The 13,013-nt window shown below is 32.3% G+C and overlaps 1 protein-coding gene across 4 annotated transcripts in view; it reads right to left on the bottom strand.

Moving 5' to 3' along the window:
* The window catches only part of Sntg1 (syntrophin gamma 1), an 828,698-nt gene that overhangs the window by 449,954 nt on the left and 365,731 nt on the right, over positions 1 to 13,013 (bottom strand). The gene's annotated exons all lie outside the window — the stretch shown is intronic.

The following is a 13,013-nucleotide window of genomic DNA, read 5'->3' as shown; positions in this document are numbered from 1 at the left end:
TTTCTTTTTATGAGAATATTTAAAATCTACTCTTTACATAATTTTGAACTATACAATATGTTATTATTAATCATAGTCACCATAGTGTGCAGATCACTGGGACTCATTCCCCCTGCCTATCTGAAATATTATGCCCTTTCATAGATATCTTTCCTTTCACTGTAAATCCCTCTCCCAAGCCTTGTTCTCTATTGCTATCAGTTTAATTCTTAGATTCCACATATAAGTGAGATAAATACAGTGTTTGCCTTTCTGTGGTTGACTTATTCCACTTAACATAATGTCCTCTGGATTTATCCATAGTTGTAAATGACAGAAGATCCTGATTTTTAAGGCTGATCAGTATTCTGTTGTGCATATTTCTTTATCTATTCATCAGATGATGAACACCTAAGTTATTTCCACATCTTGGCTATTATGAATAATACTGTAGTGATTATGGGAGTGTAGGTTACTCTTAAGCACACCATATTCAATTCCTTTGTATACATAACAGAGGGATTGCTTAATAATATAGAAATTCTATTTTTTAGTTTTCATGAATAAAGAAATTCTATAGTATTTTCCAAAATGACTGTACTAATTTATATTTCCATCCACAGTATGCAATATTTCTTGTTACCTTTCCTCTTTTGACAAGCCATTCTAACAGGTACAAGATCATAATTTGCATTTTTATATATATATATATATGTGTGTGTGTGTGTGTGTGTGCGTGTGTGTGTGTGTGTGTGTGTGTGTTTGATTTTTATGTCTTCCAAGAAGTATCTATTCAGGTCATTTATATATTATTTAATAAGTGTTTTCTTCTTATGGAGTTGATTTTCTTATATATTTTGTACAAATGTATGGTTTGCAAATATTTTTCTCATAAACAGTGGGTTGTACTTTCACTCTTTTATTGTTTTCCCTGTTGCACATTTTAATTTTAGTTTGATGGAATTTTGTCTACTTTTGCTTTTTCTGCTTGTGCTTTTTTTGAGGTCATATCCAAAAGAAATCATTGCCCAGGCAATGTCATGGAGGAGCTATTCCTCTGTTTCCATGAAGTAGTGTTTCAGTTTCAGGTCTTATATTTAAATCATGAATTCATGCTGAGTTGATTCCTCTGTATAGGGTAAGATGAACACAATTTTATTTTTCTTTATGTGGAGAGCCAGTTTGCCCAGCACCATTCTTTGAAAAGACCATCATTTCCCTAGTATGTATTCTATTTCTGTGAAGAATGACAATGGAACTTGATAGGGGTTGCATTGAATTGGCAGTGTGGGCGTTTTAACAAGTCAATTATTTTAAATGATGGACTTATAACTTCTGAGGACCCATGCTTGTTAACACTTGAACTCCCTGGATATAAAATATGATGGGATATTAATATTTATTAAGACAATCATATGTTGCAGTATTTATTTTTAAAATGCTTTCATTTTATGTCTACTTAGTGAAAAACTTTACAGATGAAATTATATATGTTATCTGGTTTTGGTTTCAAACTAATTCAGGAAGTAGTGTTACAAATTGAAAAGAGGTAGAAATGAAAAATATTTTGTCATATGGGAATTCAGAGACAATATATGATCATTTATCCATATTATTTATTTTGTAATTGTTCAAAATTATTCATTATCAAAGTGCTTTTTAACCCAAACCCTTAGTTAGCAAGTAGAAGTTCCCATCTATTTCTACATTTTCTTCCCTCCATGAGCTGACTGAAGTGTCAGCCTCTAGTTACAGCTGTATTTTCAGTTTTACTTTGATGTTCTTCTTACTTATTTTAAGTTTTCCATGAAATAAAATGATGTTATCTAGAATTTTTAGATATATACTAAAAATGTAATATTTTTAGATTATTTAATTTTTACATGTTTAGATAACAGCAGGAGGAATTTAATCAAAATTACTGGAGAAATAAATGATGTAGTTTAGGCTACCTACTAGAATTGTATTGAGACAATCACTAAATATGTACCTTTTGAGGAAAAGGACTAGGAACAATTGATCAGGGGGAAAAAAAAGGAAGGGAATTGAAAAGGTTTTTCTTTATTTATTTTTTATTTTTTGCTTAACTGTGTATAATATTTCTTAAATCCCAGATTGCATTCACCCTAATAACTTTGAAATTCATACTAAATTGCAGTTATACATTTTTAAGATAAGAACAAGAAAGCCTCATTTAAACCAAGAGAGAATTGGGTAGCTTTTCCATTCTTGTACATTTAGATTATTGTCTATTTTAAAGATATAGAAAGACAGACCCTTTCTAAACTGTGTTCCAAAAGCAATGTTATTATGGGGAATTTGTTCTTTCAGTTCTCACTATAGGTGGGAATAATTAAGACTTCTTGGTGATCCCAGGAGAGAACAGATAATGCACACATGTCAAAACTGTACTAGAGAAATCAAGTTCAATGACTAGTACTTGGTTACCCTGGCAACTTACTTAATTGAACACATTACTCCAGGGTGACTCCAAAACCATACAAAATGGTTTCCATGCATTTTTTTTTTTTACTGAATAATTAAAAGAATACTCTCAAATTTCATAGTTTTCAAGTTCTTATCTACCTTTTAAAGTGTTTTCATTTTAGGGTCCATTAAATATAGATAGAAATAATCAATCCCATTGTATGTAGTAAGGTTAAGTTTGTGCAATGCATTGTTAGGAATTTCAAGGTACCTGAACCTGAATCCTTTGAATTTCTAGTCACATTATGCATATCAAAAAGAAATGTTATAGAAACAAGACATTTATGTATAAAAGATTATTTATTATTCTAGGCACACAACCTACTCAATATAATCACTTCAAGACCCCCTGTTAATAAAAGGTTAATTTTGCTTTCATTCAAACACTGCATGTGAACACATACCCCATCAAAGTGTGATTATAAAAGCACTTGAGCTCTGCATTGGGAATGTGAAGTTGGAGGTTAATCAGCACACACATTGCTGTCTACAATGGAGCATAACCTTTACTAAAGTGGTTCACCTCACAGGTTTGTGTAGTCCTGCTAATGAATGTTGATGGTGGGATCCTGTTGCCCAAGTAGTTTGCAGCCACAGCCCCCTTAACTATGTTAGAAGAGTGGTGTGGCATAGAACACAGAACACAGACAGCATGCAAACCTTAGTTATGCATTTACAAGGTCAGAGAATCACATTTTCAAAAATAAAATTTAAATGTAAATTATTTTGACTTCACAGAAAGTTTCATTTAGAAAATTATTATTATTTATTTACATAAATAATGAATCAGAAGTTTTAGATTATGATTTTGGCTTTAGCCTTAAGAAACTATGATTTTGGGGAAAAATAGTTTCTTCTTTTGTCTAAAAACAGAAAGTGGCAAATAAGAGGTAAATTAAGAGAGAACACACACACACACACACATTCTTTTTAGCACACTATTTTGGTATAACATTCCCTGATTCAGTTCTCTCTCTCTCTCTCTCTCTCTCTCTCTCTTTCTCTCTGTCACATACACACACACACACACACACACACACACCTACACACTCCTTTTTACATAGGGAGCATGTATTTTATACAATTACGTGTATCTCATCTTTCTCTCTTAATACTAATTATTTAGCGGATATAATAAATCTCATCCATCTAAAGTCACTTTAACATCTTTGCAGACTCACTTTTGGAGAATGCCTATTAAGTTCAATTCCATTGTTTTAGATCCTTAAAGCTCATTTTTGGAATTGCTATCAGAATATACTCAGTGATAGAAAAATCTTTATTCTTGATATTGAGGTTTTACCATAATCCAATGAATCTGTAAACTGCTTAATTTAATAAAATAATGTAGGTAACATGGTAGGTGACAAATTGGAGATAAAGTAAAATAAGGTGGATACTTTCAGCAATTGCAAATGAGGGAATAAGCCAACTCCTTTCTATGATGACCAATTAGTAGGACAGCCTTCATTTGACCTTCAAGTTTAGGTTTATCTCATATATCCATGTGTATGTCAGTGGATATGCACATTTAGAGATGAAGGGTTCATTAGAATCCATTGAACAAAAGGGCAGTTTGATTTGATTATTTCCATATGTATAGATACTGAGTTTTCACTATTGATATCAGTATGGGAAAAGTAAACAAAATAATGTTTTCAAGTTTACTGGTTCAATATAATATTTCCTGGATATTGACCAATAAATAGGGTTTGCGGACAGTAAATTTATGTGTTCAAAATATCAAATTATGAAACAACTTACTATGATATGGAATATTAAGATTCATTGCCACTAAGCACATAAAAACTTGGAAAAATAGATTAAAGCCAATTTAGATACATATTTCATTAATTCATTAATTAATTAATTTATATTTTTGGTAGTGAGGATTGAATGCAGGGGCACTCACTGAGCCACATCCCTAGCTCTCTTTTGTATTTTATTTAGAGACAGTGTCTCTTTGAATTGCTTAGCGCCTTGCTGTTGCTGAAGCTGGCGCCGCTGGGATTAAAAGAGGGTGCCATCATGCCTGGCTATATTTTTCCTTTAAATAGGCTTCCTTCTTCAGGAGTCAATGTCAGGCTTCTATGAAAAAGCTTCATATTTAAGCCAGTTATGATGTGGCATACTTGTTCTAGCTCTATATGGTTCTTATCGCTTGTGTAGCTTTTTGAAATTCTATTATCCAAAAAAATAAAAATAAAATCAGTTTGTCCTAAACTAATGAATACAGGTTACCTGTGAAAATCGCCTCCCCATACTACTGAAGTTCTAACACAGAGCAGAAAGATCTGTTATTAAGCTCATTTGTTTGCCCAGCAGAAGCTTTGCATCATACTCTGTGGGCAAAAGAATTAAAAACCACCCAACTTTCTCTTGCAATAGTCAATACATTTTAACAAGATAGTTTTATTTTTCCTCAAAAGAAGAAGAATCATGATCTATTTAATATTTAGAGTTTTTTAAAAAGTGAGACAAGAATAAACATGTTATTTATTTTCTGAGGAAATACTGATTTGGAAATTTTGATTTGGAAAATGATACTGAGGTTTCAAAAGAAATTTAAACCTAGGTAAAACTTTCAAATATATAACTGTGACCAAAAACATGTGAGTTCATCTCCTGAACTTTAAGCTAAATAAAACAGCCAATGGCCATTAATGCCTACGACGTCTTTAGAAAAACATTTGTATTGTTTATTAATATTAGCTCTTTTCAAATGACTATAAATACCAAGAATTAAGATACATTTGCCTTCTCTCACAAAAACGTCTCAAAGTCTTTGATGTGTAGATAAAAACTGTTGCTTCCTGGTTATGATGGACAAACATTTGGTTTATGAATGGAAGCATATTTTACAAAACAAACCATTATTTGTGTAGTTATCTGGATCTTGAAACTATTTGCCAGGAAAATGATGGTAGAAAATTAGCAAGAACAAAACAACCTAATAACACTATAAATTTAAAAGCCAATTGTTAGAATAATCAATATCTGTGGAAAGTTATGAATGATAGCAGCTTTTATTAATTTTTATTTTATTAATTATTTTATAATATATAAATGAATAGGAATAACATAAACCATTAAAGAAAAATCAAATTAAAAATAGTAGTGTACTCTCTTCTGCCTGAGACATCAAGCTTGGAATACTAGGAATCTTAAAGGAAAATAGAAGTGTTTCCAATGTAGGTTTTCTATGTATCTCCTTAAGTCCAAACCCAGTGAGATACTGCCATATTTTTAATGAAAAGATACCATCTACAACAAAGACACAGGAAAGGGACACAAAATTACTACACACTTTCCAAACTGTGTTTAGTAGGGAGAAAATACATACAAAGCATTATAGGTCTGTGTTGAGGAAGCAGAGATCCCTGATGACTGCAAAAGAACTAAAAAAAAAGAAAAGAAGAAAGAGAGAAAGAAAGAAAAAGAAAAACTCATAGCTAATGGAAACTCTATGGAAAGCAGAGTGGCTAATTTATGGATAACAGCTGAAATAGAGAGCATCACACAATCAATGTAGTTGGCAAGTATACAGATATCTGGTAAGGTCTGGGGGTGATGGGGCTATCTGAATACTTGCAATGATTCAGGCAAAGCTCCCTCCCAGGACCCATCCCTGAACTGAGGAAAATCTTCTACAAATGTATTCTTCAATGAAAGGATGAGGAAAATCAGGCAAAGTGAAGAGGACAGCAGATTTAGACATATAAGAACATATAAGGACACAAACTTTTTAAACAATTCATAAAGGAGCTCTGGTGTCACATAGCAGGAAAAGTAATCCTGAGACATTCTCCTTTCTAGAAGTTCAGAAAAGACTAAATATCATGCAAGAATGAAGAATAGAAAAAAAATACATAACTGAATGACATTAAAAGTTGTTACAAGAGAGATAATGAGAAACAGAATGACGTTCTTACAGACAATGGTAGCATAAAACATTCCATAAATAGAAAATTGAAATGATGACCTAATAATTCAGAATGAGCTCAAATAAATTAAAACTTATGAGAGAGAAAATAAAGCCATGAATCAGAATCAGAAATGCAGAAATTGAGTGATACAATACAGAGAAAATTTACAAAAAAAAATACCATATGTTTTCCCAGAAATAAAGACTAACTACAAAGAGACTCATGAAATTCTTTAAGAGAAATTAAAAGATGAAAGGGAGAAAACTTCTTTAACATGTAAAAGAAATGGAGAATATACAAATTAAAACTATAATGAAAAACCACTACATAAACCCCAGAAAAGCTAAATAATACATTAAAATATATATATATATATATGTATATATATATATATATATATATATATATATATATATATATATATAATTACAAACATTGGTGTTGAAGAATAATTAAGTGATTCATGTACACAGTGGGTACAATCACTTTGGAAAGGTGTCAGAAGCAAACATTGAGCATATTCCTACAAATGTTCCTGTGAGTTTTCTTGAAGAATCTACTAGAAAAAATTTTCTTCAAATAACAAAAGCAACAGGGATAATGACATCAGAAATGGTGGCCACATTTTATCTCCTGAAGGATCACAAAGAAACAATGGCTAAAATGGACAGAATGTGATATGAAATAGCTGTATTCTCAAACAATGAAGAGATGGGTCAACAATTAAAAAAATGGGTAGGAGCAGGTTAAAATAATCTTATTATTCTTTTTCTAAATGTATTTTTCTAAATGTATTTTTGCTCTGAAGTATATCTGTTAAGTATCAAGTTTGTGACCCCTATATGCTTCCTCTTAGTATTTGTCTGATAATGTTGTTTCTATATTTTTAACTTTTTTTTCTTTCTTTTTATGTTGCAAAGCAAGCCGATTTCACTGCACAGAAAATCAATTGAAATAATGTACAGCATTATAGTTAATTCAAAGAATTATCTCATTCAAAAGAAGTTGTAATGTCATGGCAGAGATGGAACCAATTTGAGCTTTCAAAGCAAAGAGCCAACATATCTGTTTTGGCATAATTATGATGTGACTCATAACGCCCTACTGAATATAACTGAATCGGATGAAGGCAGCTTGGACATTTAAAATGATTCTTTTTAAAAGAAAAACAATAGGAAAAAAACATCAAGTTGAGCTTTTACTTTTGAAATTGCAACTATTAACTCTGAAATGACTCAGTGTGCTATGTCCACTGAACAGATGAGCATGTTCTTAGGGCCTGCAGTCACACACCAAACTGTGTACAAGTTGAAACTATCAGATATTATTAAAAGTATTCTTAATCTTTAACAATGAAAATATACTTTAGAGGACCAAACACGTACATTCTAAATTTACTTATTATTTTAATTGCCACAAACACATATTTCTCATTTCTAGGAGACTTATGATATTCTAGAAAACAATGCATTTTGTGGATGTTAAGAACTTTGATATTTCTATAAATGTTTATTTTTTTATTTTTTGGCACTGGAGATTAAACCCAGGGACACTTAACTACTGAGCCACATCCCCAACACTTTTTATTTTTTACTTTGAGACAGTTTCTCACTAAGTTGCTGAGGGCCTTGTGAAGTTGCTGAGGCTGGATTTGAACTTTTGGTCCTCCTGCCTCAGCCTCCTGAGCCACTGGGATTACAGGCGTGCACCATTGTGTCCAGCCTCTATGAATCAAATAAATTTAGGCCTAACCTTAAATTTCATATTGTTTTAAGCATAAATCATTATATATGTATTAACTATTCCTGAATATGTCACAAGTACTACATTTATTACCTTTTTATCTTCTATATAACATTGAAATATATCTTAATAAATTGAGAGATTTTTACATATTAATATTGTTAAGAGTACTGGGAATATGACAAAGTTGTAATTTAAAAATACCCTCACCCTCAGAAAGTAATTTAACTTTGTATTTAAAATTAAGTACTTGGAATGTAATTTTTATCAATTTAAAGGCTATTTGGATTAAGAGTGTGAATTTCTAATTAAAGTAACTAAATCAAGTATTTGAAAATCCACCTTGATTAAAATAACTTCTCATTATGATAACAGGAATACTACTAAAATAATTAGACTTTAATAGTAGTAAAATAAAAATGTGGTTTTAGTTGTTCACTATAATTTTTTTATTTTAAAACAGACGATGTGATGTAAGTGCATTTCATAATCATTTTCTCATCAAAAATGTATTCATTATTCTGCAAATGCTAAGTGAGAATCCCAACAAATATTTTCCAAAACAGCAATGATAAAATTGGACAAAATTATCAAATGTAATTATATGGAGACAATGGAAATTGACCAAAAGGGTCCAGTCAATTAAAAGGCATTTTTTAATTCAAGAAAATGTTATGAACTTCAGTAAGTACATGGATCCATGCTGCTTTGCTATCGTTGTTCTCAATTCCCCACCAAGTCCCATGACAGGGAAATTCTACTGGGGCAGGAGAGGTTGTAAACACTGAAAGACTTATTCACTACAAGAGTGGAGGTCTGAATCAAGTACTGAATTATGAATCAAGTATTGCAAAAAACAAAATAAAAGCCCTATGACTAGAGGTATTGTCAAAAAGTATAGCCATCGGGGTAGACACCATGAAAGGACAAAATAGAAACTAGTATGGGGTCACAAGATTGACCAATGGGAAAGTTCACAGGTAGATCTGGGGAATGAACCAAACATAGTGGACCCTGGGTATGATCCCCAAAACGGCAAATTAGAGAGAGAGAGAGAGATGAGAGAGAGAGAGAGAGAGATGAAAGAGGAGAGAGAAGAGAGCAGTAGATAACTGAGAGTACTTGGCAGTATGGCTTGCACATGCAGAAGTAAAAGCTGGTATAGACCTTGTAAACTGCCCCTACATTTAGGGTGCTCTGGAACCCATACATGATTCAGTGATAAAGTGCCAATCAAAATATGATAAAAAAAAAAACCTCTGATAAATCAGTGGTTGATCCCCAAGCAAGGCTGATTTACAGGTAATTCCTAGAGAACCAGGCTAAAAAACTAAAATTAAAATAACACAGCAGTGGCTTCAATGGACACATACTTCAAGGGAACTTAACTCTACCAGATTAGTATAGGTAAGTCATTAAAAAGAAATGACCATAAAGAAAAAGAAAAAAACAAACAATAAAAGCAAAAACAGCAATTCCAGAGGACATAGGAATATAACGTTTTGATAATATTATATAAAATGGTGGGCTGGGATTGTGGCTCAGCGGTAGAGCGTTCGCCTAACAGGGGCGAACCCGGTTAGATTTTCAGCACCACATAAAAAAATTAAAGGCATTGTGTTGTGTCCATCTACAAAAAAGATTCCCTCTCTCTCTCTCTCTCTCTCTCTCTCTCTCTCTCTCTCTCTCTCTCTCTCTCTCTCTTTAAAAAAAAAAAACGGTATGTGAAATGTCCACAATGGCACGTTCCTGTAGCATCAACTACTTTGAAGATGAGGCAAGAGAACTGCTTGAGCCCGGGAGTTCAAAAGAGAGATACACTGTCTCAGAAACAAACAAAACCCCAAACCCATTTTCTAGAACGAAAAAGAGATAAGACATGCATAGAAATAAGTGTGACAATTAAAAAATTAAGTGTGACAATTTAAAAAAACTTTGTTAATAAACAAAGTTCCTGAGAATTAACAGCTGTTGGACTTAATAGGCAAAGACTTCAAATCATGTATTAGTTTGCTTAAAGAACTAAAGGAAACCGTTTTTGAAGAATTAAATCAAAGTCTGATAAAAATGACTTATCAAATACAGAATATCAGTAATGAGACATCATTTTAAAAAGAACCAAGTCACAATTCTGGAGTATTTTTAATAATACTTATATTGATTACAAGCTGAAATTATATTTGGGATTTATTTATTTTAATTTATCCCAAATTATATTTGGGATAAATTAAAAATACTATTAAAATTAATTTCTTCTATGTCTTTTATTTTTTCAGTGTGCCTAATGGAAAATTTATTATCTATGGTTCACATATATCTATGTAACACTAAGCTGTTGTTGCACTACCCTAGGATGTCTTTTGGTCTCTTCACCAAAAGGCTATTTGAAAACTTCTTAAGATTTTAAAGAGACTATTTAAATGCATATCTCATGGCACATGGTCAATAAAAGATAAGTATCTTTTTTTAACTAAAATAACAACAAAAAAACAATCATAAGGAGAAAATGAATTCCCTGTTTTCGGTATTGGTCTTGACTATCTGGACCATATTCCCTAAACCAAGAGGAAACAATGCTAGTAAGCCACAAGGACCAACATAAAAATATAAGAAAGTTGTTAATCCCACTTGAAAAAAAAAGTAGCTGTATCCCCAAAATGCTTGGGCTTTCTATTTACAAATAAGGAATTTAGAAAACTATTAATATTTAGATATCTGTATGTGATATCTTTAAATCTGATACCTTTGTATTAAAACTGTCAGAATGAGAAGTGGTATGTCTGGGAAGAGATGACTTAATTTTAATAATAGCAATTACTTTGGGACTATCTTCTTTGGTTCCATAAGAATTTTGAGTATTTAATTTCTAGATATATTTTGTTTTACTTTCCAAAAAAAATGTACTTAAAACAAGCTGGAACAAATCAGAATAAAAAATAAAATAATAAAATAAAAAACAAGCTGAAATTTGTTATTTTCTTTAAAAAATAAAATTTCCCTATCAGTTTTTTTGGTTTACACTGTTGCTATAAGATCCCTCTTTTAAGCACAAGAAATACTAAGTAAAGAATAAAGGTTTTGCAGGGAAATTCTCAGAGCTTATGTAAGAACCCCTAGCCTTCCGAGACTCAGAAATCGCTATAGCATCAACAGAGAAAATATTTACCTTTACTTTTCCTGGAAATATTTTACTCCTCAAATACCATGAGCATTAGATCTGTAGCCATTCATCTAGCTCATTTCTCTGATCCAAGAGGATAATAAAACTTCTTATCTCTCAAAGAGAAACAAATGGTCATAGTTCAGACTAGGGCCCAAGTTATGCCCCAAACCACCAAGAAAACTAGAGCAGCTGCTTCCTAGGTATTGCCACTCTGGGAAGAAATATCTAGAAATTTGGGAACATCCCTAGATTAGAAAGGTTCAGATATTTGGGGCCTGAAAGGCACTATTTATATTTCAAATGGGTTAAAGTTAGAAGTAGAGGGTCCCTTATGTTTCCCAGGAGGCTGGTTCTCCAGGGGAGGCAGCAGCTGCCTAATTCCCCTGTACAAGCGGAGAAATCCCATTTTCTTCCTCCTTTGCCTCTGCGGTGTCCAGCTACTCATGCTGGAAAATTTCCCTTCATCTGTCATGGTGTGAGATAAGGCTTAAGGCACGGTGGGCTGACATGCTTATTATTGACTTTGAAGTACAGTGGCCTCGTCTTATCAATGGGGTTGCTTGCTGTGATTTCAGTTCAACCACATTCCAAAAATATTAAACGGAAAAATTCCAGAAATAAGTAATTCAGAAGTTTTAAATGCTTTCATGACAGTATACTATTATAATTGTTTTATTTTAAGATTAGGTATTGATTGTCTTTCAAGGTATAAATTAAGCTTTAACATTAATATGGATGATAGTAGAAAACAGATACTATGTATATTTCTCAGTAAGGTCTGCAATTTGAGCATCACTGGGGGCTACGAGTATACCCCTCATGGATAAGGGGTGAAGATACTTCATATATGCAGTTAAGATAAATTTAACAAAAATTAAAATTAAAAACCCAAAAGCCTTCATATCTTTTTTTTCTCGGTCTCAGCACGTCCTGTCAATCAAACAACATCTGGGTCACAATTCTGTTAGCTATTTATTTATTTACTTGTTTATTTTGCAACACTGGGGAATGAACTCAAAGCCTCCAGTATGCTACACAAGCACTTTTATTACTGAGCTGCATCCTCATCCCTCTGCTGATTTTTTATTGGCCACGTAATCCTGTAGCTAGATAAATTGACATATTTTTGTACAGGTTAGGAGTAACTGACTGCTCAACTCCATACAACTATTATTAAAAATGATTGCGGAGCTGAGGCTGTAGCTCAGTGGCAAAACACTTGCCTAGCATGTGTGAAGCACTGGGTTCGATCCTCAGCACCACATTAAAAAAATAAATAAAGGCATAGTGTCCATCTACAACTATAAAAAAAATTAAAAAGTGATTGCATGCAAAATGATACATGAAAACACAAAGGAGAAACATGACTGTTCCTACAGTTCTCGGTTTTTTCATTATATTATCAAATTATTACATTTATAGCTTCCCAAAGTCATGTGCTATGTAAATCATGGTGTTTCAAGCCTTCATGCTTTTGTTCATAAAAATTTATTTGAACCACCCTCTTACTCCATTGTTCAGTGTTATAATGGATTTTCATAACTTCATTACTCACATCTACATAAAGATATGACTCAGAGCAACTCAATGCAGGAACCATATTATATCCATTTTACAGACAAAGAAACTAAAGTTTAACAAAGTTTTCTTGCAAATGTTGCTCAGTGAAGTGACAACCTAGTCAATGAAATTCTGAAGATGGATTTTCAAACTAG

This window comes from Marmota monax, unplaced genomic scaffold (genome assembly GCF_021218885.2).
Source record: "Marmota monax isolate L192 unplaced genomic scaffold, Marmota_monax_Labrador192_F-V1.1 WCK01_AAM20220418_F8-fsc00044, whole genome shotgun sequence".
NCBI classification, from domain to species: Eukaryota; Metazoa; Chordata; class Mammalia; order Rodentia; family Sciuridae; genus Marmota; species Marmota monax.
Note: the sequence above shows the minus strand (reverse complement) of the source record. Positions and strands in the feature narration are given on the sequence as shown.